Here is a 6000-nt window from a genome sequence, read left to right as displayed (position 1 = left end):
TTCTTGCCCTGGAATCTACTGTCCTGGTTCCCTGCTCAATCCCCTTTTTAAACAGAGGAATGGGCGACTTCCCATGGCTCCAATCGCCAGCCAAAAGGGCACCCGGACCGGTGTATTTTGTATGGAGAACCGCTGCTCTGGGGCGCCGACAAAGCAGCCACGCGGGGCAAAGTAGCGGCGCCGGCCGGCACAGCCGCACTGGCCAAAACAGCCGCGCTGGCGACCGTGGAGCACCTCCGCCTGGGAATTTCCTAGTCTGTGGGCAATAAAAACGCGGTGTCCACTCACCCTCTGTGCTTTCACTGGGAGCTGCAATCCTGAGCTGTTCCTAAATGGCCATCTTGGATCCTCCTCCCGCTTTTCTAATTTCTTAACAGGTGAGGCCCTTCCCTAATCTTTCCATTCTCCTTGCTCTGTTCTCTAAGAAATTGTTCTTAAACTTAAATGTGCACCCAGTCACCTGGAGGACTTGTTAGATTTGGGAAGGTGATGGGTAGGTGAATTAGTTTGAAAGTGGTAATCATTGTGATATGTATGCATATATCAAAGCATCATGCTGTATACCTTAAATAAATATAGTCAAAATTATGTTTTTAAAAACATTTTTAAAACAAATAAATGTTTTTTTAAAAAACATGGAAGGATGAGCCTTCTCTGCAGAGTTTCTGATGCAGAAATGAGCTCCCCCCCCACCACCAAATTGCATACCTGTCACATTTATAGATACTGATCTACAACCCACACTTTTGGAACCTCTGCTCTAAGAAAAAAAAAAAAAATCATGTCCCCAAATCCCAGTCTCCAGCTCTTGGCCTGTCTGTCCACTGTTTTTTCATCATGTCATCCAAAATGACATTTTTAAACATTCAAGTTCTGAACTTATCAGAACCCTTGACCCCATGCTTCATATTGCCAATCCACCTCAGCCACACGTGGAACTAAGTCCGTAGCATAAAATATTGCTCCCAGCCACATTGAAATTCAGCCCTTTTGCACAATTTCTTCCTTCTGCCTCCCCCGTTACTCTGAAAACATGTTTTCTGTGTTGACTGGGGAATGCAACATTACTCATCCCAGCCCTCTTTGCTAAGATCAGTCTTCTCTCATGGACCAGACTTGAGTCATTTTCACCTTGTAGTGAGTGGTCAGCTGCCTCTGTGCTCCTCTTGCCAGTATTTTGGAGTCTCTTGAGGGCCCTCCTTTCTCTAGCCTTGGATTGCTGCATGGTGAGCCTTCTGCTCACAGACTGCAGAACTCTGCTGGAGACAGCTGTGTGGCTTAGTGCCACTGGCGCCCTGTGAGAGCCTGCTGTACATCTTCTGCTTGGCCAGCGTCTCCTGCTCACTACTCCTTCTATTTATCCTCATTGACTTCCTGGGTCATTTTCCATGGAAACTTTTCAGGCTGTGTTTCATTTCCTTAAGCCCCCAATCCCATTTGTTCTCTCATCTTTAATTCAATTTTTCTGTTCCTGTATCTATATTTGTTCTTCTCTCCCATCTCAGAGCAAGACATACTCTCTCTCAAAAGTTAAAGTCTGATGTGGCAAGAGAATGTCTGATGTTCCTTTCCTCTCATCTCTCCACATGTATAAAGGAACTTAGTTGATTCCTGTCTTCACTGCCATCCCTTTTAAGTTAATCTTCCTATGTTCCCAGTTGGGACTTCTCTCTTTCTGCTTTGAGGAAATATCTCAGTTTTCTCCATTAAAGTGAAGTTTTTACTTCATCCTGCTTTCCTTTCCTAATATTATTCCATTTCTCTTATTAATTAGAGTCTTTGAATGAACAGTTGATATGGTTTGCATGCATGTCCCACCCATATCTCATGTTGACATGTAATTCCTAGTGTTGAGGTGGGACCTGCTGAAAGGTGATTGGATCCTAGGGGTGGATAATTTTTGATTGCTTTAGCGTCACAGTCTTGGTGCAGTCCTCAGAACACTGAGTGATTTCTTATGAGATCTGGCTGTTTAAAAGTATGTGGCATGTCCCCCTTACCACCTACTTCTCCTGCTTTCGCCATGTGACCGTTTGCTCCCGATGTGCCTTCCCCCATGAGTGAAAGCTCCCTGAGTCTTCCCCAGAAGCCAAGTGATGTTGGTACCATCTTGTATAGCCTGTGAGACCATTAAACCTCTTTTTAAAATAAATTATCCAGTCTCAGGTATTTATTGTAATGCAAGAACAGCCTACTACAAAGGTCTTATTCAATTCAGTTCATAAATTTCCTCAATAACATCTTACCCCCTCAATTTTTGGAAAATTGAATGGGACCCAATCATTTGTTCCATGAAAACACTCCCTCTGAAGTTAATAATGGCAGACTCCATCTCCTGCACCTCTTCCTGTTCCAACTGAATTGAAGGTCGGTGTTGATTCTCACTGATTCCCCACTGCACTTGTATTTACTTGCCTTTCTATTAAAAAATGCTATTTCCTTGACATCTGAGACACTATATTCTCCTTTTTTCTGTGCCTTTTACTGTTTACCTGTCTTCTCTATTTCTTAACCTTTCCTCTCCCCACCTCATTTTTGGCCTGAGCTTAATCTTTGGCTTTCACAGTCTATTATTCCTTTAGGGTCATTACTTTCTTGTTTAGGCTTTTGACTATCATTCTCACCTTTGGCCCCAATTTGTAACACTTCTAGTTTCCTACAGGACTTTTCCTTTGCATATGCCCAACGTTGTTTCTTTCTACCAAAAAAAAAAAAAAAAAAGTTTCCCTTCCCATCTTCTCTCCCATTTCTTTCAAAAGCAGCAGCAGTCACAGAATCAATATCTTGGATGGCTCGTTGACTTATTGCTGACCTGTACCTTCCACAGGCTACAAATCACCAAAGTCCTTTAGTGCTTTGGAGACTCTGAATCTTCCTTTCTTTTCAAAGTCAAAGCTTTCATGACATTGTGCTTGGCTTTCTCTAATGGCCACCTTATGAGGAACACAATGCATCTTTGTTTTGACTCATAAACTTCTTTTATTTTTTTCCATGCCCCTTGTATCATGTCATTGTTCTTTAAAAATCCGCAGGACTTCTCGTTCCCCTTGGCAATCAGACTTCCACCAAGGCCCAAATCACTGGCACCCTCACTTGTTTGTCAAACATCCTGCTCCTCCCAAAACAACTGCACCTGTGGTTGGAGTATTTCCCTGGCCATCCCCCCAAGCTGTTTCACTTCCAGATTTCATCCACATCCCCTTCTCTAAATTCAGCTTCTTCCTTTCTCCCTTTCCTTATACTTTCCTTGATAATGAAAGCTCTATGCTTATTTTAAGAATGATGTTCTTTTCTCCTGAAGCCTTTACTAATTACTTCGACCCACTGCCATTTTTCCTCCACTCTATTTCTATACCACTCTTAGAGCCTAGTGTTTAATTATATATTCAACTGAAGGTCTTATATATACGTGTGTGTGTTTGTGTGTGTATATGTGCATATATGTGTGTGTATGTGTGTGTGTGTTTGTGTGTAAATTTCCTGGTGAAATCATAAGTATCATGTTGCTAAATTCTATTCATGTCAAGTATGCACAGAGTATCCTATGGCTTGTCCTGTAGGTTTGTAGCTTTACACTGTGTAATAAAATAGATCAAATATGGGCTACCTGGCTATTAGTTAGACTTATTTCCCAACTCCCCATAGGTATTTTTGTATGTGCAAATTTGCATGATTGACTTTTTAAACTACAGATTACTAGGTAATCATTATTTGTAGTTAGTTTGTAGCATACCGCTATAATATAGATCAGCATTGTTATTATCTGAAACTCAGCCAAAAGAACGAAACTTTCCTCAACACACAGAAATTTGCAACATACATTTAGTGAACATTTTTTTAAACCAAGCAGCAGTCTGTTTCTTATTCTCCAAATTTAGCCCCTGAAGCGTAGTCAGACCTTAATAATTATGTCTCAGCACAAACTTTCTTCACTACATTCTGACGAGATATGTGATATTTAAAATTATCACCTCAAAGGAACCTAAGAAGGACAATTTTGATTGCTTAGAAAAACACAAACCATTACTAGTATATTTGATCATTTTATTTTAATAAAATATTCTAACTTAAGGATGTGTCAAAATAAAATGCCATTCAATGGTATAAAATCCTGTCTGTTTAGATCTTTTTAAATAGCTTTTGTAGATTCCATATTTTTAAGTGATAGGAGACACTAGATCATTGACGAAAGTGAAGTAAAATGTAACTAAGTGTAATAATCTTTATATTTTATCTAAAAGTTAGTTCAATTTATGAATCAAAAAAGACCAGGGGATATTTTATTATAACTATGTTAACATAACCAGTGGCTTAAGAATATATCATTTTACCTCTGTTCTAAGTAAGGGCTACATAGTTAAGACATTTCTGGAAAGATCTGAAATCCTGCTATTGACCTGTCATGGCCACTGGATGTCACTAAGACCAATAATATGGATGTGAGCCAAAATATTCATGAAAGTTTACATACTGGTATTCATGAAAGTTTACATTCTATATTTACATACTAGAATAAATATTAGATTTATTCTCCACATCAGAAAATCTAAAGCATTACAAGATACAATTGATTTATTAGGAGCAGAGACAGGAAAAATGGAAATATATGACAATAACGGTAAAAAACAAAATGGTGATAGGGAAAGGAATACATGGATTGTAACAAATTTCAGCATGACTCTAATAGATAAGTGTACTGTAGTAGGCACCCATTTGTCTTAATTGGTGAGGCTTAAACTAATTGGCATTCAAGTTGTTCTGCTTATTGAAGAATCCAGACACACAATGTACCTTATATCAATTATTAGTTCTTGTTTTCTTTTTTAAAATTAATTTATTATACTTTTTCTGTATAATAAATAAAGTTCTGGGATACATGTGCAGAACGTGTAGGTTCGTTACATAGGTACACATGTGCCATGGTAGTTTGCTGCATCCATCACTCTGTCATCTACATTAGGTGTTCCTCCTAATGCTAGCCCTTCCCCAATCCCCCCACCCCTACTATCCTTCCCCTAGCCCCCCACACCTCCACAGGTACTGGTGTATGATGTTCCCCTCCCTGTGTCCATGTGTTCTCATTGTTCAACACCCACTAATGAGTGAGAACATGCTGTGTCTGGTTTTCTGTTCTTGTGTCAGTTAGCTGAGAATGATGGTTTCCAGATTCATCCATATCCCTGCATAGTATTCCATAGTACATACGTGCCACATTTTCCCTGTCCAGTCTATAATTGATGGGCATTTGGGTTGGTTCCAAGTCTTTGCTATTGTAAATAGTGCCAAAATGAACATATGTGTGCATGTGTCTTTATAATAGAAAGTTTTATAATCCTTTGGGTATATACCCAGTAATGGGATTGTTGGGTCAAATGGTATTTCTAGTTCTAGATCCTTGAAGAATCACCACACTGCCTCCCACAATGGTTGAACTAATTTACACTCCCACCAACAGTGTAAAAGCATTCCTATTTCTCCACATCCTCTCCAGCATCTGTTGTCTCCTGATCTTTTAACGATCACCATTCTAACTGGCGTGAGATGGTATCTCAATGTGGTTTTGATTTGCATTTCTCTAATGACCAGTGATGATGAACTTTTAGTTTTTGTTTTCTTAAACAGGGTCTTTTTTAGTTTGTGTCTGTAATGGGTTGAATTCATATGCTGATGTTCTAACTCCTCCTGCCTGAGGATGTGACTTTATGTGTAGACAGGGTCTTTACGGAGGTAAAGCTGAAAATAGGTCATGAGTGTAGACCTTAATCTAGTATGACTGGTGTTTTCATGAAAGGAGATATTTGGACACAGAGACATGCATTGAAGGAAGACCTAATGAAGAGATCTTCTGTCTTACGTTAATCTGATATTGTTGATTTTTGAACAAGTTTGTCTCTTATTTACTGTAATTGGCTTATGCTGGTGGCTATGCACAAACCAATGACCCAGGCCTGGAATCATACCACCCTCACAGTCCTCAGAAGAAACTGTTTCATTTCCCTC

At 39.5% G+C, this 6000-nt stretch overlaps 1 pseudogene; it reads right to left on the bottom strand.

The window, feature by feature from the left end:
• LOC108314595 overlaps positions 1–6000 on the bottom strand; it is a 75724-nt pseudogene that overhangs the window by 16171 nt on the left and 53553 nt on the right.

This window comes from Cebus imitator, unplaced genomic scaffold (assembly GCF_001604975.1).
Source record: "Cebus imitator isolate Cc_AM_T3 unplaced genomic scaffold, Cebus_imitator-1.0 Scaffold158, whole genome shotgun sequence".
Lineage (NCBI taxonomy): Eukaryota > Metazoa > Chordata > Mammalia > Primates > Cebidae > Cebus > Cebus imitator.
This window is presented reverse-complemented; position numbering and strand designations above follow the sequence as displayed.